The 25,401-nt window shown below is 45.0% G+C and overlaps 1 pseudogene across 1 annotated transcript; it reads left to right on the forward strand.

The window, feature by feature from the left end:
* Positions 1-232: 232 nt before the first annotated feature.
* LOC309548544 (SPRY domain-containing protein 4-like) lies at positions 233-24,680 on the forward strand (annotated as a pseudogene). Its single transcript has 2 exons — positions 233-261; positions 23,837-24,680. The product of its transcript is annotated as an SPRY domain-containing protein 4-like (transcript).
* The last annotated feature ends 721 nt before the right edge of the window (positions 24,681-25,401 follow it).

Consider the following 25,401-nt stretch of genomic DNA (forward strand, 5'->3'; position numbering starts at 1 on the left):
CGGTGATCGGCATACAGGGACCGATCGGCTCCATATTCCACCACTAACGTCCCTCTATTGGCACTCCACGGAGCCGAGGTTCGGTGAACTATGACCGATCGGCTCCCTACCCCCTCTCTAACTCCCCCAGTCTGGTATAGATCCCCCCCACGGCCCCCCCCCCCTCCCTCCTGTATGATGGAAGCAATTTGGGAAAGGCATGGAGAGGGGATTACCATATATGGACAGGACCATGGCCCAGACCACATTAGACCGGCAAAGGTAAAAAAGGAAAAATATGGGGGTCACTATCAAACAGTGATCATACTAGCTGCCCTCCATTGTCGGTCCGAGGAGCTTCCACAGTGTCCCTATGTGCACTGAGTAAGCAATCTCATCAGTTTTTGATATTTGCTTATGATGGGTTTTAATTGTATTGTTTTTAAGTATATGGTTTTTATTTTTATTTTTATGCATATGGTTTTAATTATACGTATATACACTTTTAATATTGTATTGTACTTACATGATCGATGTATGCCACTGTATACCACTAATGATGTAATGAGAGGGAGTGTCGTGGTGCTCTAGCCACCCCCCCGGGGGAAGGACACTCCCACCTGGGGGTAGGGACTAGATCAGTACACCACTACTTAAACCAAGGAGATAGCCATGACACAGTGGCTCTGAGGAAGGGGCTAGGCCTCGAAACGCGTCAGCCGTCATCATATCGATTATGAACGATTGTATGGACTACACCCGGACATTGGAGCAATCTAGCTTGATATGATGTATTTTCATCTACGTCTGTGAGTATGCATTTTTTATTGTTACATAAATAAAGCCTTCTACTGAGGATAATGCGCTAGGTCGGTGCGCCCTTTTTGTTTTCTTTGATTCTAGTACCGGTGGACTACCCCAGTCCGATATGGGCAGCAAGACTTAAGCCATTTGAGAAGCCAGTTGTGAGTCCCGTGAGGAGTGTGGTCGAGGGGTTTGGATACCAAGCGCAGGAGGAGGGTGGTCACACCCTATTGGTTTTTGGAGGTTTGAGGGTGCTGCCTGTTCCATACCCCCCCTACTCCTCATCTAGCCTTTTAGGGGTACAAACAATAGTAATTGGGGCCTAGTGTGGTTGTGTACGTGCGAGATACATACACTTTTTTTGATCATATTTCCTATTCCGCTATTCAATAAAAACCTTTGAGGATCAATTGAATTGCGGGATAGTCTGTGTCGGTACGTGTGAGAGAGATCCACCTTTCCAAGTTGTTGGGGTTCATCTCATACTTCTGAAGGTTTGAGGGTGCTGCCTGTTCCATACCCCCCCTACTCCTCATCTAGCCTTTTAGGGGTACAAACAATAGTAATTGGGGCCTAGTGTGGTTGTGTACGTGTGATATACATACACTTTTTTTGGATCATATTTTCTATTCCGCTATTCAATAAAAACCTTTCTAGGGCAAGATCTTAAATTACAGAAATATGAGGAGACCGTCAAATAAGGGCCGTGGCCTGGGTCGTGGTGCTGCTGGTAGAGCTCCTGTTGCAAGGAGAGGACATGGTCGATCTGTGCCAGCTACACGCACAAGTGAAACACCTTCCTCAAGTGTGAGTAGGCGACAGAACCTGCATCAGTATTTGGTAGGGCATCAAACGCCCCTAGAAGTGATGAGGCCAGAACAAGTTGAGGCGATAGTAGATTGGTTTGCTGCTGACAGTGCCTCCAGTTCCTTCACATTGTCTCCCACCCAGTCTACTGCAGAAAGGTCAGAGTTGGCACCTGCAGCCAATGTCCAACCGTCTTTCACCTCACCCCCTTGCAAATCAGGCCAGCAGTCTGAGCCCCAAGCCATACAGCAGTCTCTTATTCTTTTTGAGGACTCTGTCAGCAGGGTTTCCCAGGGCCATCCACCTAGCCCTGCCCCAGAAGTGGAAGAGATTGAGTGCAGCGATGCCCAACCACTTATTTCTCAAGATGAGTACATGCAAGGATCATCGCAGCACGTCTCCGATGATGACGAAACGCAGGTGCCAACTGCTGCGGCGTTCAGCATTGTGGAGACCGACAAGGAGGGCAGGGGTGAAGACTGGGTGGAAGATGATGTGGAGGACGATGAGGTCCTCGACCCCACATGGAATGAACGTCATGCAGGTGAACTGAGTAGTTTGGAGGAAGAGGCGGTGGTCGCACAGAGCCACCAGCACAGCAGAAGAGGGAGCAGGGTGCAGAAGCGGAGCGGCCGTGCCCTAGACACTACGCCCGCTACTGCCCAACGCAGCAAGGGAACGAGCGCACCAAAGTCAGCTCAAAGGAGTTCTCTAGCGTGGAAGTTCTTTAGAAAATGTGCTGATGACAGGACACGAGTGGTTTGCACCCTGTGCAATCAGAGCTTGAAGCGAGGCATGAACCTTCTCAACCTGAGCACAACCTGCATGATCAGGCATCTAAGTGCAAAGCACGAGCTGCAGTGGAGTACACACCTTCAAAACCAAGAAACGTCTCTGGCTCATCCTGCTTCCTCTTCTGCTGCAGTCTCGGCCGCTCCAGCCACATCTGTAGTGATACCGGCACCTGCCACCCCGCAAACAGACGATCTGTCAGCAACACCACCACCTGGGTCACCAACAACCATCTCCACAATGTCCCGTGGAAGCGTTCAGCTTTCCATCTCCCAAACACTTGAGAGGAAGAGGAAGTACCCCCCTACCCACCCGCGATCCCTGGCCCTGAATGCCAGCATTTCAAAATTATTGGCCTTTGAAATGCTGTCATTCCGTCTGGTGGAGACGCACAGTTTTAAAAACCTTATGTCGGTGGCTGTCCCACAGTACGTCGTGCCCAGCCGCCACTACTTTTCCAGGCAAGCCATCCCTTCCCTGCACAACCAAGTGGGGGAAAAAATCAGGTGTGCACTGCGCAACGCCATCTGTGCCAAGGTCCACCTAACTACGGATACGTGGACCAGTAAGCACGGTCAGGGGCGTTATATCTCCCTAACGGCACACTGGGTAAATGCAGTGGCGGATGGGCCTGAGGCGGATAGCAATTTGGCGCATGTCCTTCCACCACCGAGGATTGCAGGGCGCTTCAGTTTGCCTCCTGTTCCTAACTCCTCCTACTCCGCTTCCTCATCCTCTACCGCCTCCTCATCCGGACAGCGTAACACCTTCACCACCAACTTCAGCACGGCCAGGGGTAAACGACAGCAGGCAGTTTTACAACTTGCCTGTTTGGGGGACAAACCACACACCGCGCAGGAGTTGTGGAGGAGCATGGAACAGCAGACAAATGAGTGGTTGCTGCCAGCGAGCCTCAAGCCCGGCCTGGTGGTGTGCGATAACGGGCGAAATCTCATAGCAGCTCTGGGCCTAGCCGGTTTGACGCACATCCCTTGCCTGGCGCATGTGCTGAATTTGGTGGTGCAGAGGTTCCTTAAAAACTACCCCGATATGTCAGAGCTGCTGCAGAAAGTGCGGGCCGTTTGTGCGCACTTTCGGCGTTCTCACCCTGCTGCTGCTCGCCTGGCAGCGCTGCAGCGTAACTTCGGCCTTCCCGCTCACCGCCTCATATGTGACGTGCCCACAAGGTGGAACTCCACCTTGCACATGCTGGAAAGACTGTGCGAGCAGCAGCAGGCCATAGTGGAGTTTCAGCTGCAGCACGCACGCGTGAGTCGCTCTGCGGAACAGCACCACTTCACCACCAATAACTGGGCCTCCATGCGAGACCTGTGTGCCTTGTTGCGCTGTTTTGAGTACTCCACCAACATGGCCAGTGGCAATGACGCCGTTCTCAGCTTAACTATCCCACTTCTATGCCTCCTTGAAAAAACAATTCGGGCGATGATGGAAGAGGATGTGGCACAGGATGAGGAGGAGGAGGAGGATGAAGAGGTAACATTTCCAAGGCTTTCAGGGCAGTCATTCGCAAGGGGCACCGAGGGTGGGTTCCTGCACACGCAAACGCCAGGGACGCAATTGTCCAGCAGGGGCACAGTTCTGGAGGATGAGGAGGATGAGGAGGAGGAGGAGCTGGAGGAGGAGATGGAACCATGTTCACAGCAGGGTGGCACCCAGGCCAGCTCATGGCCATCACTGGTGCGTGGCTGGGGGGATACAGAGGACACGGACCATACACCTCCCACAGAGGACAGCCTTTCGTTGCCTCTGGGCAGCCTGGCACACATGAGCGATTACATGCTGCAGTGTCTCCACAACGACCGCCGAGTTGCCCACATTCTAACTTGTGCTGATTACTGGGTGGCCACGCTGCTGGATCCCCGTTACAAGGACAACGTACCGTCCTTAATTCACTCACTGGAGCGCGATCGCAAGATGCGCGAGTACAAGCGCACGCTGGTAGACGCCATGCTGCTGGCATTCCCATCTGACAGCGGGGCCACAGTGGAAGCACAAGGCAGAGGAGGAGGAGGAGGAGGTCGCCAACGCAACCAGGGCACCGCCAGCACCTCAGAAGGCAGGGTTAGCATGGCCGAAATGTGGAAAAGCTTTGTCAGCACGCCACAACAAACAGCAGCACCAGCAGCTCAGATGGAACGTCTTAGCAGGAGGCAGCATTTTACCAACATGGTGGAGCAGTATGTGTGCACACGCCTACATGTAGTGAATGACGGGTCTGCCCCCTTCAACTTCTGGGTCTCCAAATTGGGCACATGGCCTGAGCTTGCCCTTTACGCCTTGGAGGTGCTGGCGTGCCCTGCAGCCAGTGTATTATCTGAACGGGTATTTAGCACGGCTGGGGGCGTTATAACAGACAAGCGCAGCCGCCTGTCCAGAGACAATGTGGACAAGCTCACGTTCATTAAAATGAACCAGGCATGGATCCCACGGGACTTTTCCGTACCTTGTGCAGAATAGCAATGGATACCGACCTTACCCACCCATTGTTCCATTTTTGCTCTTTCTCACTCTTTTGGGGTGTACCCTCATTTAAAATTTGTGAAAAGAAGCAGTGTTGGCTACCTCGTCCTCCTCCTCAGGGCCAGATTAATGTAGGGGCTATTGGAGCTGCAGCTCCAGGCCCCTACCTTTTATATAGGCCCCGGGTTGGCCATATTCACTGTTACCGCTCTTCTGTCACTTGTAAACACAGAAGTCTGGCTTCTATGCTCGCTTCCCCAGGCAGCACCCTCAGAACCTCCCCACACAGCGTGAAGGCCGGACAAGGAGGGACAGTTGGCGATGCATGGATGTGTTTATGGGCTTCAGAGACAGCATCCCATGTTGAATTAGGCATGCATGGCTGCACCCTTCCTCCTCTGGGTGCATGGCAAGGCACGGCCCTAAGGCCCTTCAAAATCCTCAGCACGAAGCCCATGATGCTGTTAATCCGGCCCTGGTCCTCCTCCACCGCCGCTTCCACCTACACCGCCCATAGGTGTGCGCAGCCTATTGCATTAAGGTGTGCACCCCAAAGTTGAAATACACATGCATGTGTTTGCCAGCAGGGAGAGTAATGTATCGGGGCCATGTACCTGTAGGCAAGGAGAAATAGAGCAGAGCAGGTCCCAGGGAGATCTTTCCCATCTCCTCACTGGCAATGCTATGTGCCCTAGGTGATTAGGGTGTGCCCAGGCACACCCAGCACACCCTGTGCGCACGCCTATGTCACCGCCACATCCACCACCACCTCAACCTCCCTCCTACTCCATATGGGCCTCGTCCTTCAGAGATGAAGAAGAACATTGTTTTATTTTTCTGTTTTTTTTTGTTGTTTTAAGTTATTTCCCTATCCACATTTGTTTGCAGAGCACTTGCCATGCTCTTAATTACGTTTTGCTGCCATTTGCAGCACTCTAGCCCTTTCCTTTGGTGTTTTAGAGCCATTTTAGTGCCTTAAAGTTCGGGTCCCCATTGACTTCAATGGGGTTCGGTGTCCGGGAAAAGTTCGGTAAAAGTCCGGGACACGGACCCGGACTTTTTTTTAAAGTTCGGCCGAACCCGTCGAACACGGACATCTAGGTGTCCGCTCAACCCTATTAGTAACCCTACCCCTACGCCTCTAACCCTAACCGTCTAACCCTAAGCACTAAAAATAACCCTAACCCTAGCCCTAACCCTAACCCTAGCCCTAACCCTAATTCTAATTTTTTTTTCTGGTTCTGGACATGCTACAGAGCTGAAACTTCACAGGTACACTTTTTAGACCCCCAGACACTGAATCACACAAAAAAAAGTTCTTAAAAATTGTAATTTTATGTTAGAGAGCCAATTATTGGAAAAATTAAAAAAAAATAAAAATAAAAAATGTCTTTGGATTTAGCATCTGGGGGGTCTAAAAAGTGTACCTGTGAAGTTTCAGCTCTGTAGCATGTCCAGAACAAGAAAAAAATACGAATTAGGGTTAGGGCTAGGGTTAGGCTTAGGGCTAGGGTTAGGGTTAGGGCTAGGGTTAGGGTTAGGGCTAGGGTTAGGTTTAGGGTTAGGGTTATTTTTATGGCTAGGCTTAGAGGGTTAGGGTTAAGGTTAGAGGGTTAGGGTTATGGTTAGAGGGTTAGGGTTAGGTTTAGTGTTAGGGGCTAGGGTTAGGGTTACGGTGAGATACTTAGGGTTAGAGTTAGTAGCCCTACCCCTACCCCTCTAACTCTAACCCTCTAACCCTAAGCACTAAAAATATCCCTAACCTTAGTATATATTCCAAAAAAGATAAGTGCTGGACAGCACCCCCTTTCCTGCGCTCGGAACCTGGTCCTCAGGCTGTATAGCATATATATAGCATACTATCTGGAATATCCTGATAGCCAGGCCTACAGTGAACACCATTAGACCACCAGGTAATATGCCCAATATGCCCAGTATGAGATACTTGATTATCGACCTACACTCGATAGTTTCAGCTTATCACAGCAAACCACTAACGGTCCGCAGTGTATCATGATGGTAACTTCACACGCCATCTACTTACAAAGAGTGTGTGTATGCACATCTCTTTGGATGTGCACAAGCAATGGCTCGTTTCCCACTAGGCGCCGGATTGTCCCTCTGTAACTGCTTGGAGAATGTGATGCTCTATTTGGTTTAGGACCAAGACATGCACAGGTCAGTTTACCACATCAGCTTTAATCTAACATTTTGACATGTATGATATGTGAAATGGAGTCCACGATGGGCTGGGAAGTTTTTTGGACAGCTCACCAATGGAATAAATGGTCGCGTGGGGCTAGCCAATCGAAATGTAATTACAATTGTGACTTGCAACAGTTTTTGGGTAATTAGCTGTGTAGTCACGCCCATTTGGGCGATATCTCCTCCCACATCCCCCAGGGGTCATGTGGAGGCCTGGCCTTTCATACTATATTTAAACTATGGACTTGACCATGGCCTCCAGGCTCTGAGGAAGAGGCACGGCCTCGAAACGCGTCAGCCCCCTGCTTCCAGTAAAGACGTTGATCCTCTGGTAGGAGGCAGGTGTATGGAATTGATGTGCCTGAACTTCATGTTTGTTTGTGAGTATTTGATTTTAAACAATTTTATCCAAATAAACTTGTTGAGGATAATGCGCTAGGCTGGTGCGCCCTTCTTTTGCTTTGTACATCCCTAACCTTAGCCCTGACCCTAACCCTAGCCCTAACCCTAATTCTATTTTTTTCTGGTTCTGGACATGCTACAGAGCTGAAACTTCACAGGTACACTTTTTAGACCCCCCAGACAATAAATCCAAATAAATTTTTGACAATTTTTAAGAACTTTTTTGTGTGATTTAGTGTCTAGGGGGTCTAAAAAGTGTACCTGTGAAGTTTCAGCTCTGTAGCATGTCCAGAACCAGAAAAAAAGATAATTTTTCAGTAGAGCAGGGATGGTGGGAACCCCTTTTACACCTATATGATCTTTTTTTTCTGGTTCTGGACATGCTACAGAGCTGAAACTTCACAGGTACGCTTTTTAGACCCCCCCAGACACGAATAAAAAAAAAGTCATGCCTGCCACCGTATATATCAGTGGTGGGTGGGCAGTGGCACTGCAGTGGGCACAGTACACTCTGTGGACCTGACAGTCACTGGCACCCAGGCAACTGCAATTATAAAAAAAATATATATATTTTTACTTTGCAAGCTGCTGTGCCACCGTATATATATCAGTGGTGGGTGGGCACGCAGTGGCACTACAGTGGGCACAGTACACTCTGTGGACCTGACAGTCACTGGCAGCCCAGGCAACTGCAATAATAAAAAATATTTTTTTTTCAATTTTCAACAAGATGCTGTGCCACCGTATATATATCAGTGGTGGCAGTGCACTGCAGTGGGTACAGTGCACTCTGTGGACCTGACACAGCACTCACTGCAATTATGACAGAGGAAAAAAAATATTTTTTAAAATGCAAGGTACTGTGCCTGTGCCACCCGAAATGAGTGTGGTGTGCACACAGTACAGTCTGTGGTGGGTCTGTGGCCTCTCACACACAGCGGGCAGGCAACTGCAGTGTACAATAGATATATATATAAATATATATATATATATATATATATATATATAAATACTCAATTACCAGCCCTAAAAAGGGCTTTTGGGGACAGTAGATATATATATATATATATATATATATATATATATATATATATATATATATATATATATATATAAATAAATAAAAAAAAATACTCAATTACCAGCCCTTAAAAGGGCTTTTGGGGACACTATATATACATATATATATATAGATATATATATAAAATTACACAAATACCAGCCCTTAGAAGGGCTTTTTGGGGTGCTGTCAGGATGCTGTCCTTACAGCAGTAGTGGACCAAGAACACTGACTAGCAAGACCAGGAACACTGACTAACAACTGTCCCTAGCTATTAACAGCAGCAGCAGCAACACTCTCCCTGCTTTTACTAACACACTGCTTTAGAATGATCTAAGATGGATGCTGCCCTTGCTTATTTATAGGAGGTGGGAGGGTGTGGGAGGGAGGTATGCTGATTGGCTGGAAATGTGCCTGCTGACTGTGAAGTTCAGGGTCAAAGTTTGCCTCAATGATGTATTATAGGGGGCGGACCGAACATCGCATATGTTCGCCCGCAGCGGCAAACGCGAACATGCTAAGTTCGCCGGGAGCTGTCCGCCGGCGAACAGTTCGGTACACCTCTACCTGTGAACTGTTGCCTGTAAACCTGCCCGCATCCTCCACCATTTGTAAGGGATCAGAGGGGTGAACAGCCAGCTCAGAGACAGTCCAGGAAAATTAAAGGAGCTTTATTCAGCAAAAGGCAAAACAAACAGAAGAAACAACAGGCTTGTTTTGTAATATAGTTGCACACATGGGTATAGTTCATTTTCTGCCACGGACAGGTTTACAGGCAACAGTTGACAGGTCTAATTAGAGCTACAGTCTTTCATAAGGCTTGGCTCACCCAGTAGGTCACAGTCCAGCAATGGAGCTTTCCTCACATTGTGCTGATGTCTCTCTGTCTCCTAGCAAACAGCTCCACTGATACTTTCAGACCAGCTGCTTAATAAGCAGGTCTGAAATGGAAGTACCTGTCCTTTATAATTTACCCTCTCTTAGCCCTGTCCCAGGCTGACCCTCTACACCTCCCAAAACATTATGTATTTTCTGAAAGCAGAGACAATAGAGAATACAACAGTGGTTGTTGCAATTTTTTTAACGCACAATATAAGCACAACAGTTTATCAAACCCATATTTTCTTTAAAAAATGCACTAAAGTTAATTGTGGTGCACACAAAAACAATATATTACCCATTTTCTAAGATGATGTTGCATTGTGTAAACAGATACCAAACATGTTGAGCCTTAAAACTGCATGTGCAAGGTGTGTGACAAATAGGGATAGGCTCTCTGTTCGAGCAAACAGAGCAAAGCACCTGTATGCTTTGGCCAATCACAGCAAAATGTCCTGTCAGAGCCACGATTGGCCAAAGACAGGGCGCCTTTGGCTAATCTTCGCTCAGGGGCTAAGTTAACGCCCCACACTATATAAGGCTGCTGCTTACACGGCAGCCATGTATAGTGTGTGACAATAGAAATTAGGCAGGTAGTTAGTGGATAGTAGGTTCAGTCAGTTTAGTACAGTCAGGGTAGTGAACAGGCATACTCCACTTTTAAAATGTATGGCTATATTGTAGTCCTGGGTCCCCTCTCGGTGCTCCCCAAGTTGTTTGTCCCTGTCATTTATAGTTCAGGAGCAGTGCCATGTCAAGCTGACCAACATTTCCCATAGACACCAATGTTAAAGATCGAATAGTGCCATGCCAAGCTGACCAATATTTCCCATAGGTGCCAATGAGCACTGATAGCTGAAAATTGGTCTAGGCAGGAAGGATGTGAAAGTGCCCTGTTTTTAAGTGGTTAAGGGGATTCCTATGACATAATTAAAAGTAAAAATGGTTTGATGTCCCCTCAAAATCTATACCAAGCCCTTTGGCTCTGGTATAGATTTTCAGGGCAATTCCATGCCATAATTTTTTTTTATTAAAAAGAGTGTGGGGTCCCCGCCAAAATCCATACCAGGCCTTTAGGTTCTGATGCAGATTTTAAAGGGAACTCCAGGCCAAAATTAAAAAAAAATGGCGTGGGGTCCCCCCCCCAATACCACACCCAAACCCTTATCTGAGCATGCAGCCTGGCAGGCCAGGAAAGGGGGGGGGGTGAGCGAGAGCTCCCCCTCCTAAACCATACCAGGCCGCTTTCCCTCAACATGGGGAGGGTGCTTAAGGGGGGCCCCCCAAAGCACCATGTCCCCATGTTAATGGGGACAAGGGCCTCTTCCTGACAACCCTGGGCTGTGGTTGTGGGGGTCTGCAAGGGGGCCCCCAGATTCAGGCCCCCCCCCATGTGAATGGGTATCGGGTACATGGCACCCCTACCCATTCACCAAAAAAGAGTAAAAAAGTAAAAACCATAGATAAGTTCTTTAATAAAAAAGAAAAAAAATAGTGACCCTCGATGTAAATCCATCGTCAATCTCGACGCCCGCCGGACCTGAAAAATAGAAATAAATTAAAAAACGCTTCACCTCTTCATAGTCTACCCGCCATCTGCATGATCCTCAGCTTTGACAGTTCTTTTATAGGCAAGGGGCAGGGCCACCTGGTTGCATCACCCGATGGCACCGCCCCGTTCTGATGTCACATGATGTCATGATATTTTTCATTGATACATGTCCCCCAGGGCAGTCCCCATTCACTTTTTATGGCAATAACTTGCATATAAACCTTTAAAATTAGGACTTTTGATTTTTCTTGTTTGTGTTCAAAGACTTTAACCTCCCTGGTGGTAATCCGGAGTGTGGCTCTGGGTTAATTTTCACTACCAAAAGCAGCATCCCCGAGCCACAGGGATTACCCTGTAGTGATACTTACCTTGTCCCTACAATCCCCCAACGTCCACCGGCCAATGCCGGTGTTCTATCAGAATACCGCTACCTATCAGATTCTGCAACCGGAAGTGACGGCCGAGAAAACTTACTGCGCATGTGCCATGCGTTCCAATAACTTTCCCAATGTAACAGAACACGAAGCAGCATCAGATATGTTCTTATAACCAAGCAACTCTTGAATTTCAGACTTATTTTTGCAGTAAACTCCCCTTTTTTACTGAAAAAGACTATTTCACCGCGACCGAGTGAAATAGTATATTTCACTATATAATCAGTTTGTCACTGAGCAGTGCAGGGTGTACCAAGATGGATGTCGCCACCTTCTACCCGCAGGTTACTTGCTATATTTACTATATTACAATAATAATAGAATGTAATACTGTTATTCAGTCTATAAGGTCAGTTTACTGGTAAAATAAATATACAATTCAAGACTTGCGTGGGTGTAAAAAGATGTCCGCAGCTGCTTCGTTTTCTGTAACATTAGGAAAGCTATTGGAATACATAGCTGCCATGTTGGAATGCATGGCGCATGCGCAGTAAGGTTTTCTTTCCCAACGTCACTTTCAGTTGCAGAATCTGATAGGTAGCAGTATTCGTCTTCCGGGTTCCCTTCCCTGCGAGCGCCGCGACGCAGGCGGGCGGAACCGGGCAGAACATTTTAAAAAAAAGTACACAAAACATGATATGATACATTGTAATTTTTTAGAATTACATTACTGTATGAAACCATTTCACCTCAGTTTTGTCCATAGTGCTTTGTCCATTGCCCTGCCTGCACTTTTACTGTTTTATTCCTTTTATTATTTTTTATTAATAATTTATTCATTTAATTTATTAATTAATTTATTATTAATTTTTATTCACTTTTACCGTTTTATTCCTAAGAATTACAGGCCCACAATATAAAACAACAGATTTCCATGCAAAACAATGTACCGCTTTGACATTCAAAAATACTGACATAATCAGACAGCCAGGGAGGTTATTATAGTTTGTATGTTAGCTAGAACTTTTTCCCTGTTTGAGAAGTCCTGGTGCGAACCAAACGGGGGGTTGTTCGGCCCATCACTAGTGACAAACCATGATACCCAAAATCGTACATACAGTAAGTGATGCTTTAAAATTCTTTACAGGTCATCAGTTTACAGTTAACTCTAACTATGTTTGTGCAGTAATACCTAATGTGTGTAGCGATGTCATTGTTTTTGGACGTAAAAATACTAGCCAGGGAGTTTTGGGAGTTTTAAAAATTATTTTAAGTTACTTTTTTTTTTTAGGTTGGCATCAAACAAAAGAACCAAAAGGAAGCTGAGCCATCCATGCTGACTGACCTAAAAAACAGAAATAAAGGCAGCTACACCTCAGACATTACAAACATCCTTATTTATTGTAAAAAAACATCCACACATGGCACTCACAGTCCCCGTTTAGAACCTCCCCCTCTATCTCTAACATGTTTCACCCAATCAGGGCTTAACCTTAAGAGATCTCTACACTTAGGCCCTGGTTGTGTGAAATGTGTTTAGAGGGGGCAATTCTCGGGCAGGGACTGTCATTGCCATGTGTGTGGATAATTTTGAAGAGTGTAGCGGCCTTTGTTCCATTTTTTTTTTTTTGTTTGTTTTACTTAACTTTATTGCTATTACATAGTGAGCTGCTAAGCAAATTGGAAGTGACAGGTTCTCTTTAATCAGACATCAGGGGTGTCTCAGACCTCTAATGTCTCAACTGTATTTCTTTGAAGCTAATTAAGTACGGGTCATACTTGATTAGCTTCTTCTGGAGGCACAGCAGCTGGGAACAGACAAAGCTAGAGCCGGAAGAATCAGTAAGAGCTTTTACTGAATAACCAGTTTTCAAACAAGTGCTAATTCATCTCTGTAACTATAAGCTTTGTGAAAAAAAAGCTAATGTAAACAACCAGCAAGTGTATTTGAGTTGTTAGAAACAGACGGAAACCTGACTTCATAGACTTAATTGCGATTTTTTTAGGATCTTTAAAAATTAATGATGTTAAAAACAGCTAGAGAGTTGAATGAGGAATAATAATGTCCATAGTCTGGGCACGGGTGCACTGTATGTCGTATTAGGCCAGATTTTCAGAAAACCTAGTAGGGCATGTAACATAATTTTCCAATTTAACTGACCTTTCCTGTTGTTTTAACACACAGGTTAGAGTTATATGGGACCAGGGGCGGACTGACAACTCATGGGGCCCCTGAGCAGTATGAGATCATGGGGCCCCCTGTGTCTCTGCCCACACTCAAGCCACACCAACACAAAGCCCCACCTACTGTATATATTGCACTGCCCACATTACATGCGTTCATCACAGAATTGCTTTACACTACGTTCAAAATACTTATTTAACCATTAGACCTCTGCAAAATGTACCCCCCCCATCCCTTAATGACCAGGCCATTTTTTTGCTATTCAGCACTGTGTTACTTTAACAATCATGCAACACTGTACACAAATTAAATGTATGTCCTTTTTTTCCACAAATAGAGCATTCTTTTGGTGGTATTTGATCACCCCTGCATTTTTTATTTGTTTTTTATTTGTTTGTGCTATAAAAAAACAATATTTTTTAGTTTCTGCTATAAAACATATCCAATAAAAAAAAACTGAAAAAAAATCTATTTTTTTTTTCATAAATTTAGGCCAATATGTATTTTTGCTACATGTCTTTTGCAAAAGAAATCCAAGTAAGCATATATTGATTGGTTTGTACAAAAGTTATAGTGTCTACAATCTATGGGATATTTTTTTTTTACTAGTAATGCGACTTATAGTGGGATTGCAATATTGTGGCGGACAGTCGGACACTAACTGACACTTTTGACACTTTTTGGGTACCAGTGACACTAATACAGTGATCAGTGCTAAAAATTTGCACTGTCACTGTACTAATGACACTGGCTGGGAAGGGGTTAATATCAATAGTGATCAAAGGGTTAACTGTGTGCCTAACCAGTGTTTATGTGTACTGTGTGAGGTGCTTTTGCTAGGGGAAGAGATGGAATTTATTCACAAATTTCATCCCTTCTCTCCTGTCAGAACAGCGATCTGCCTTGTTTACATCAGCGGGTGCCGGTGGACATTGAGTCTGCGATACCCGCAGATCATCTTCCTCTGTGTATAATCACAGCAGGAGTGAACCGCCAGCGGCACACATGCACGTCCCCTACCCGGAAGTGTCGGATCATGGTATGTGATCTGGCACAGCCGAGCCACCATATATCTTGGCAAGCGGTTAATATTTTAAGAAAATACAGAAAAATAAAAACTTACAAAAAAAAAAGACTGTCATACTGTCTGTCACTTGCTATAGGTGTGTGCAAGTATACAGGGTGTGCTAGATTATCATACAGGTATACAATGCAAGATGTCATATAGAAAATCATAGAAGTACATGTATAGACTCCTCACCTTCCAAATAATCCTCCTTTACAAATAGCACCAGATTCTACTCAGATAATACCTGACCCCCCTGTACACTTCTTCCCAAAAACAACCAGACCCCCTGATCCCCCTTCACAAAAACGTTCTCCCCCTCCCATCCCAGATAATATCAAATTCCTGTATCCACAGTCCCAGATAAAACCAGACTTCCTGTACCCTCCCACTAGAAGATAATACCAAAATCCCTGAAGCCCCTATTCTTAGATAACACCAGATCCCTGGACCCCAAAATTCCATATAACACCAAACCCACTGTATCTTCTACTCCTATAAAACGCCACACACCTGTATCCTCCACTCTTAGCACCAGCCCCTCTAAACCTACACAGTAACACCAGACCCCCAGTATCCCCCACTCCTGGACAAAACCAGACCTTGTAAACCCCCCTATTCCTAGGTAGCACCAGACTCAACCCCCAAGTCTAGATAAAACCAGAACCCCTATGCCCCACTCCTAGATAACACCAGCCCCCCTATACTCCCACTCCTAGATAACACCAGCCCCCCTTACCTCCACTCCTAGATAACACCAGCCCCCCTATACCCCCATTTCTAGATAACACCAGACCTCTATGCCTTCCACCAGACCCCCTGGACTCCTAGATAATACATGACTTCCAGTACAGAGCCACTGATCTCCTCTCCTCTGCCTGGGTCAGCTGGGATCTTCTCCCCAGAGCTGGAGGGTGGCATTGTAAGCCTCACCAGGGGCCAGGTTGGTCAGCAAGGGCTGAAAATGAACCACCAGCTGCTGGTTTGGTACCCAGCCCTCCTTTCTGATCATGAAGCTGATCAGCTAGTCTCAGCTCAGTTCACTTATGACTGATGATTATGGTTACAGGTGGCAGGGAAAACATTGCTCTGTCGTCCCAGGAGGCTTCATGAGGGTGGCAAAGTCTGGGTTGCCATTAGTAACTAGGCCACTGTCACCTATCAACTGCCGCTGACTCTGCTCTCCCAGCTCCAACTCCCCCTAAATGGTCAGTCCGCTCCATAAGCAAATTATGATCTATTGGGGGATCTGTAAGTGGGTGTGCTGCTGATCTAATAGTTGGTCACCAACTATTATATCAGCAGTCAGCACCCTCCCTTAGAGACCCCCATTAGCTCACAGTTCCCTTATATCATGCCCCCCTTCCTTAGAGACCTCCAGAGATCATAGAGATCCCTATAGCAGAACCCCCTGCCCTCTTTAGGATCTCCATTTGGACCATAGAAACTTTTAATAGCATTATTCTACCTTACCCCATTATGCATACTCTTACTGTAACAGGCCATTCTGGCAGACAATTAACCTCTATTGTGTTATCCCATGAAATATGGAACCTCCTTTGTGTTCTGTTATTAGACCGGCGGTAATCAGATACTGCTACAAGCAAGGTGTGAGAGTCAGGGTTGGGGGGTGGAGCTAAGAGGTGGACTAGTTCTACAGATATTTTCCTCAGTGTGTGTGTACAGTGGCGGTCCTAGCAACCAAGAGGGTCATTGAGGTGGCAGGGGACAGAGGAGGCGAGCAGGGAATTCGGAGAACTGAATGCAGGAAGAACACAGAGATGATTACAGAGGCGCAGGTGACAGGAATCTTTACTGAGTGGAGCACAATGCCGGACATTGATCCGGCACTGACTTCATCCTGAGGAGCCTCTCATGGGGCCCCCCACTGGTCCCGGGCCCTGGGGTCAGTCCACCCCTGTATGGAACTAATGTACACCCCTTTTCTTCTAAACTGTAATATTGTACAGTTTACTGTTCCTTAGATGTGGTGACTGCATTAGTTCACTTTTCTCAGGCTAAATACTATTTCCGCAAGTACAGAAGAATCTTCTTTGAAATCTCAATGTTATCAGCTTTTCCAGTTCTCTTCTGTTAACTATGAACTACAAATGACACACCATGGGGGATGTGTTTGTAGGTCACATCAAGAAAGCAGTATAGGGTGACAGCACTGCCCCTCCTGCGATACGGTGGAGTGTTGGCCAAGCCCCCCCCCCCCACACACACACACTTCACAGGACGGGAAGCATGTTATTGGTAGGATCACCAGGTCAAAATACAGGAAAATAAAATAAAAAAAGAGAATGAATTCAGCTGCCACATCTATGGATTGGTAAACTGCAATATGTTACATTTTTCTTCAGCTGCCACATCTATGGACTGGTAAACTGCAATATGTTACATTTTTCTTCTTAGGTTTAGATGCAACTTAAGCATAAAAGCTATTCCTACAGCTGCTACAAATATCTGCTGGTTAACATTTTCCCACTTGGAATTGTCAAGTCAAGTCACTTACATTATACAATTGAGACCCGCGCTGCTCTTTTGTGTAAATCTATATTTACTGCAGAAGTACTAGATACCTTCATTTGCATTTGCCCTCTGCAACATTCACTTGCCAGAGTTAGAACATTGCTGGTAAATACAGGTAAATGCACGTGAACTGAGTCAGGTATACATGCCTGAATTCATCCAGTCTTCATAAACTGGCCTTTCAGTGTTCATTTTTTCTTTTCTTGTTCCACCTATGCGATTGAAGCATCTGCCAAGACTTTTGGAACTTAGTAAAACAGTAATGCAGATTGTGAATTCTAAACACAAGCTTTAAAATCACAGAGGGGGGGGGGGGGGATTGGGTTGCAAGGAATAAGGTAGGAATTTCTGCCCGCTCCTTACCCCCTAGACTAAACATACATGTGCCCTTACAACTTGAAGAGAGAGCCACAAATATGTTTATATTACTTGCTAAATGTCAGATAATTCAACTTTACACGGGGCATATGAATACAGAGGTATGGGTCCCAGCTGAAATTACTATAAATTGACTGGTAGAGTGGAATATCAATGACCTGTATGGCTACACAGAATGGCTTAAATCATGCAACTGAACCTTTGCTGGCAGCCTCCTTAGTACAGCTATGCAGACCTTTTAAAAGAGATATCAGCTTTTCTTCTTTAGGACAGGCTATAAGCATTTGTATGAGTTTCTACAGGAAAGTCACCTTCATTCTGCCCACAGAGTCTCTCTAAGTAGCTCCAGGGCAGTGTTTTTTCTGTCCAGGTGAGTATTTCTCTCTAAAGCCTAGTATACACTTTTATTTTTTTATTCAACCCAGCGGGCTGAGCGAAAAAAAAAAAAAAAAACGAAGAGCTCAGTAGGAGCCACTGTACCAACGATGTGATGTTATTACAGCGATCTACCCCGCTGAGCTATTGTGTTCTGACAGGGGGAAACCCCCCCACCAGAACACACCATTCAGTGCTCTTAGCCATTGGCTGAAAGTGCTGATCAGATGCCTATCGGCAGACCTTTTTAGTTTATGCCCCTTCTACAGAAGACGGCTGAACAGCTGCTATACACACGGGCTTAATGACGGCAGATCTCTATTGAACCGGCCGATGCTGCCCACAATTCATGTTGAAAAAATCCACTCAATTTGATGTGAGTCCCACCGCTTTTAGAATACAGTAGCAAAGCAGGGACAGTTCCCCCATCCCCCTGTGTGGAAGGGGGAAATGGTCCAATTTTTTTTTTCGTTCAGCCAACTTAAGGCTTCATATACAGCTTAAGGATTAATGCTTCATGTACAGCTCCTAAACTTGAGTTTAGGAGCTTTTGGCATTTTTTTTTAGAAAGCTCCTAAACTCCATAAAAGGCCATGTGTCAATGTACACATAGATTTTTAGCAGAATTTAGAAACTGTTGCGGTTAGAGGAGCTTCTCCTGAATGTGGATAGGAATATTTTGACCGCTGGCCAGAAAACACAGCAAAATTGCGGTAAAATCCGGGTGTAATTTTGACACATTTTGTGCTTTCTCGTGGCTGGTGGTCAAAGTAGGCTTTGTGTACATGAAGCCTTAGTCAGAGTGGCTACATACTGTAAGCATTAATTAACCTCCCAAGATTTGTTTTTGATCCTCTGTGTCACCCTATAGTAAAATATAAAATATATAAAATCATTACCCAAATTAAACATAATAATATAAGACGACTTTTCAACCTCGAAAAAAAATCCCCCAAAAATGGGGGGGTCATCTTATACGCCGAGTATAAAAATCCCAAAGGTAATTAGGTAAGTGTAATCTATGAAAACCCTGGCTGTCTGTGCCCTATTCATCAGCAAGGTACCATAAGTACCGTAAATGTATTCTCCTATAAATCTCCAAGGTAAGTAAAAGTATTACCGGTAGATGTATAATCTTCTCAAGGCACTGGCTGTGTGGGAATCCTGTACTGGTATACTGTACCGTAGCTTTGGCTACGTAGTATACTGAGCTAAGCCAATCACGGTGAGTGATGTATTCTATTATTGAATGCAAAGGCTGCTCGGATTGGCGGAGTCAGAGAGGCGGGATGATGTTACTCTCTCTGACTCCGCCAATCCAAGCAGGCTTTGCATTCAATAATAGAATACATCTCTCACCGTGATTGGCTCAGCGCAGTATACTGTATGTAGCCGAAGCTACGGTACATACGGTATACTGGTACAGGATTCCCGCACAGCCAACGCCTTGAGAGATTATACATCTACTGGTAATACTTACTTAGAATACCTTGGAGATTTATAAGAGAATACATTTATGGTACTTACAGTACCTTGCAGATGAATAGGGCACAGACAGCCAGCGCTTTCATAGACTACACCTACTTAATTACCTCTGGGATTTTTATACTCGGCGTGTATAGTATATGGTGTTGCCTTGCTTTGCTTCCGAAGGGGGGGGGGTAGTCTTATATGGTGAGTATAGCACAAAACCTATGTTTTAACTTGAAAAGTAGGGGGGTCGTCTTATACTCCCAGTCATCATATACGCAGGAAAATACGGGTATTTTAACATTTAATTACACACAAAGATATCTGGACAAATTGGATGCCAGTTAAACATTAGGAGATATCTAACCACCTTATCCACATGCATGTTCTTATGCTGAGAGCCTCTCAACATATAGATGTGACCTGCATTGTTGTGCTTATGACTATTCTGACATTTCAGAATATTTGAGGTACCCATATCAGGATAAACTTCCCAGTCCAGCCATACGAGATTGCTTCCAAAGGTTCTTCTATATGGCTAGAAACCCAATACTTTACATTCCATACAAGTCATCGGAAGTGTCAGACAAGCGTCACAATCAGTGTTATTTGTAAAAGATGTCCTATGTTTATAAAGCACAAATTTGCATAAGGTGTTATTCAGCAATATTTATTTTCCTGCAATACTTGTGCTATCTACCTGCCTTGGGTGTTGAGGAATTTGAATAGTAATCAGTTGCTGTGAATTGTCCCAACACCTTGCACCCTCACCCTTTTAGTTATATATTTATTTGAGTCACTGCTTAATCTTAAATTAGTTGTATGTATGTTTAAAATCACAAATTGGCTTGCAGTGCTATTAGGACGGCTTTACCTTGTTACATTTAGACATTTGTAACTCTTTGCTGCAACCCAGACTGGGTGAACGAAAGATTTGTTTGCACATGAGTAAAAATTGTGAATGTTTCTAAAATGGCATAAAATGACAAAGAGCTGTGATAAAAGGCTGCATCCAAATAGAATCCCAGGCATCCATTAGGCTTACTTTGACAATGCACTCTACATAAAGTCTTTCTCTACTTGAGTGGGCCCGTGTGGTCAGACAGAAAACGCAGACAAGCAGCAGGGGCTGACTTACCAACCCTCCATCACTGTCAATAAGCAAAATGAAGAGACATATCATTTTCTTCACTGTTCCAGTGATTCTATAGCTCATTGCCTTCCCTTTGTTTCAGTAATAGATTTAATTAACTTACAATTAATCATAGAGAGTGGTATTTAAAGCTCATCCCAGCATAGTATAGAGTCACAGACCAAAGAATATATATATGGAAGGCTTTGATAATCAAGAGGTCACACAAGATAGATGTTTATCACAGAGCAATGCAGGGAGAGAGATACATTTATGTCTCTACTTTGCTCCGCACAACTGTCTTAAGATAATTGCTCTGCCTCAAAATACAACCTTACAAAAGGACTAGCCATGCAGAAAAGAAGATAAATAGAATATCCCGAGTAGACTGAAAAAGATAAATAATAGAGGTTTGGTGTAAAGACCTCACGTGACCGGTACTTCATGTGAAATCATTATTACATTTTCCTTGTAGCCTTTAAATGCCCTTTCTCGAAATGGGGGTTAAATTGCTGCATAAGTCATGCAGAAAACTGATTTTTTTTTCTAATCCTGCTCCAGTAAAATCTCTGCACAGTGTACAGTTTTTACTGTGTATTTAAGCTATTTACAAGATCATAGCACCAAAATGTCCTTTGAAAAAGAAGAAATTCTGTTTGGTTACAAGGGATAGACTTTAGCAGTATGCCAATTGCCAACCCATTCCCCACACAGCGATACTCTATCTTCAGTTCATGTAGTCTATCAGGAAATGGGGCAAACATGTATAGGGTAGAAACAAATAATTTGTGGCAAGTTTTCAATGACTGTTTCTGTTCACACCTGTGCATTTTTGTGTGCATTTTGCCATACATAAAAACGCATATGACACAAAAATACATTGAGTCCAATAAGGTTATTCACATCTTTGCTTTGCTTTGTAAAAAATGAGGCATGTTTTATTTTACGTGTATTTATTTGCATTTTCTATACACTTCCTATCATGGAGTAGAGTGTAATCTTATCTCTGCATCTTGATTGATAGGTTTTGTCAATTCCCTAAACATAAATGATGATGTGATGTTTGTGCTTGAACATGTTTTCTTTAATTCAAGCTAAAGTTCTAAATTAAATTGGTAAGTTTTCTTTTTTTTATAACTACTTCAATGCAGTTCTGCCATAAGCTGTTGAACCTAGTTGAATGAATCTACATCTTACCATTTTAGTGGTTTTTTTAGCTGGAAATCCATGGTATGATTTGTGCGATGATTACATATTGAGATTTCCTGAGATCACAAGGATAACCCTGTTAGGCCTTCTGTTTTGTGGAGGACATTTAGGCCCCTTTTACATGGGGCGGATCTGTTTTGACAGACTTCGCTTGCTCAGCGTGGATTGCTCCGTTGATCCCTGCTGAGCAGGCGAGTGACAGGTCCGTCTCCACTTACTGTGCAGAGACGGTCCTGTCAGAGTCCCGCTCTCCTCTATGGGGAGATAAAAATGGACAGCCTGTCTGATCCGACAAGATCCGCTAAAAACAGAAGTATGGCTATACATTCGTCTGTTTTCAGCGGATCTGGTCAGATCGGATGCCCGGCGGGTGTCAGCAGACACATGTCACTGACATCTGCCTCCCCATAGAGGACAATGGATGGCTCAATCGGGTCTGCCTGAAATACGGACAGGTGGACCCGATCAGTCCGATCTTGTGAAAAGGGCCTTACTATTATGATAAATCTGGTTTGTTATATCTGTGTGATGTTTGTTTATAAACAAAGTCATAGCACAACCATACTAACAAACTAACATGATCACTATGTCAACACTTAGACCCGGTTCACACTAGCGCGACTTGTCAGGCGACTTGGTCGCTTGACAAGTCGCGGTGGGTCGCCTGCCATAGATTAACACAGGACCCGTTCTAATAGGAGCGACACAGGTCGCTCCGACTTAGAGAAAGGGTCCTGTACTACTTTGGGGCGACCTGGAGGCGACCTGCATTGACTTCAATGATATGAAGTCCGTGCATGTCGCGCCGAGGTCGCGGTGCACGCTGTGCTCCGCGACTTCACAGGTCGCCCCAGCAAGTAGCGTCGCCCCTATGTGAACGGGGTCTGAAATGAGGATACCATGACTTTGTTTATAAACAAACAGTTTGGGATAGTGTTAGTATGAGGGTGAAGAATATGCATCAGGGTGCTATTAAAGTGGTTCTAAAGGATATTTTTTTTTTCAACTAAAATTAAAAAAAAACCTGGCATACTTACCTCAATACCATGCACAGTAAGCCCCTCATCTCCTCTTCTGGGGTACCTTTAGGTGGTTCTCTGCTCCTCCTCTTCTGAGTGTGCCCCCATAGCAAGCTAGGTGCCATGGGGGTGTACATATGGACATGTTCTTGAGTATCATCAACAGACACACGCAGCATGGCTTGGCCCTGCTCCCTCTCTGCTCACAGAGTTTGACTGACAGCAGCAGGAGCCAATGGTTCCCACTGCTGCTTCTGTGCCCTGTGAGAGTGGGGAGTAAGGAGAGCGCCACTGCAGAAGGGCACAGCATTGGATTGAGTGAGGGCTCAGGTAAGTGGTTATGGAGGTGGGGGGGGGGGGGGGTGATACAGCTAATGGGACATGTTTTTACCTTAAAGTGTTACTAAACCCACAACAGTAAAATCAGTCCATATATGCAAAAAATCATGCTTCTTATACTCAGTGTGGAACCTAAGGGGTTAAAAGGCTGTTTGATCGGTCTTCTCTGTTCCCTCGCTTCTTCCACAGTCCCCAAACCATCTCCTGATGGAACAGAGACTAGAGGAAAAGCTGCACATGCTCAGTGTATTGCTACAGAGTTTTTTTTTTCTTGTGAGAGGGCCAATCAGCACTGTGTGGACAGAGGGTCGGGGGTCCTGCAGCTTCATAGGCAAATCAAGGGAGAATGAAAACTCCTCCTACAAGCTTTAACCAAACTGATAGAAGCCACAAGACTGCTATATACTGCTGATGAAAGAAGGCATTTAGCAGTATATAATTACTAAAATAATTGCATCTCCATGTTCTGTGTACTGTGGGAGACCAGATATAGTGAATGAAGGGTCCTGGGTTTAGTAACACTTTAATGCAGGGAATGCATTAAGGTAAAACATGTTGTGATTTTAGAACCACTTCTATCTATTCGTTACTCAATATCAAACTTCAAGTTTACAGCTGGGGAGGGTCTGTTTTATGGAACAAAAATGGTGCAGGGAAGTTAAAAGAAGCTTCCCTAACCAATTTAAAGCCTATTGCACTTTTAAAACCCACCATCATTTCACCTTCCACATTTACTTGATTGAATTACTGAATGGATTGCTGAATGAGTTGATCAAAAGTTCCTGATTTTCAGAGGAGCTACGTCACAGCCAGTGACAGGAGGGAAACAGCGTTCTATAACTGGTGTGGCAGTGATCAGGAAAACTGACTGTGACGATGTGACATTTAAACTCGATGAGAAAACTGCACACAGTAGCCTGGACCTGTTCAAGAAGGACACAGGGATAATCTATCGGATGCTAGGTATTGACCCATCCAAAATCCAACAGAACCCTGAACGTTTTCGAGAATGGGCTATGGTGCTGGGGGACACTTCAATGTCAAGCGGTCACCATTACTGGGAGGTGACAGTGAAGAAGTCCAACGAATTCCGCATTGGTGTCGCAGATGCAGATATGTCTAGAGATGAATGCATTGGAGTCAACAACCGTTCTTGGGTGTTCGCCTACAGCCATAAAAAATGGCATGGTAGCAAATAAAACAATCCCCATCACCAATATTGGCCATCCTAACAAAGTGGGACTCCTACTGGACTATGATCATGGGAAGCTAAGCCTTGTGGACTCTGACAAGGGTTCCCTTATCCACACTCTCAATGCAGACTTTCGAGGTCCAGTGTTGCCTGCGTTTGGTCTGTGGGATGGAGAACTTCTAACTCATTCTGGCTTGGATGTCCCTCACAATCTGTGAAGCCAGCAAGTTTTCTCATTCAAGTGCCTCTTCAGTCCATATTATACTATGGTCAACAGCTGAACTTATTTTGCTGGTGATGGGTGTCCAATATATTGCAGTGTTAAATCGTGCAGTGCTTTACCTTCTACAAAGTCCATCTGTATTCAATGTCAATATAAGCGTGGAAATTGTTCAAGTAATATCTGTACCTTATTAAAAGTAATACACAGCCAAGACTGATACGTTACCTATGTAGCGGACCCCCAGAACCCCCTAGGGCCTAGTGATGACCTTCAGAGGCAGAGAGGGCTACATACCTCCTGTGGGTGTGGATTGTCAGGCATGGTGGGTAGTGATGCAGGTAAAATAAATGTTGGGCGCCAGTCACTTTTATGCTGAAGTAAAGGAATAGTTTATTTCTTCTCAACAGGACAAGAATAAACCGGGGGAGAGAGGGGTAGTGTCCAGGACACCCTTTAAGAACAGTCTATTAGGCAGACTCCTATTGCAAAAGACAGGTTATTCAGACAGCGGTACAGGATAGCAGACCTTGAGAATTATTAGGTATCCATGAGCTTCAGATTGATCTGGGAGACATCTTCTCTCCACTAGACACAATCCCTTTTTGGTGGTCTGTACTGTCTGGACAGCTGTCCTCCATAAGATACAAGCAGGTTACTCACACAGGTTACTGGATGTCTGTGGATGATCTTTCCCTTGTGGGTCGCTGGCTCTCCTCAGCAGAATCCCAGGTATCTGACCAGGCCTCAGGCTTCAGGCCTAGTCAGCAGCAACAGCAGCACACACCCTCCCCCAAGGGGGGTCCGGGCGGGAAGAGACCGATCATTGGACCTCCCATCCTTTAAATAAGATCCCCCACAATGCCGTAGTGACACTGTGATTGGCTGAGGGACACATGGACATTAACAGTTTGTTTAACTGTAATTCTCACTCTAGTGCCAGAGG

This window comes from Pelophylax lessonae, assembly GCF_965119305.1.
Source record: "Pelophylax lessonae genome assembly, chromosome: 1".
Taxonomy (NCBI): Eukaryota; Metazoa; Chordata; class Amphibia; order Anura; family Ranidae; genus Pelophylax; species Pelophylax lessonae.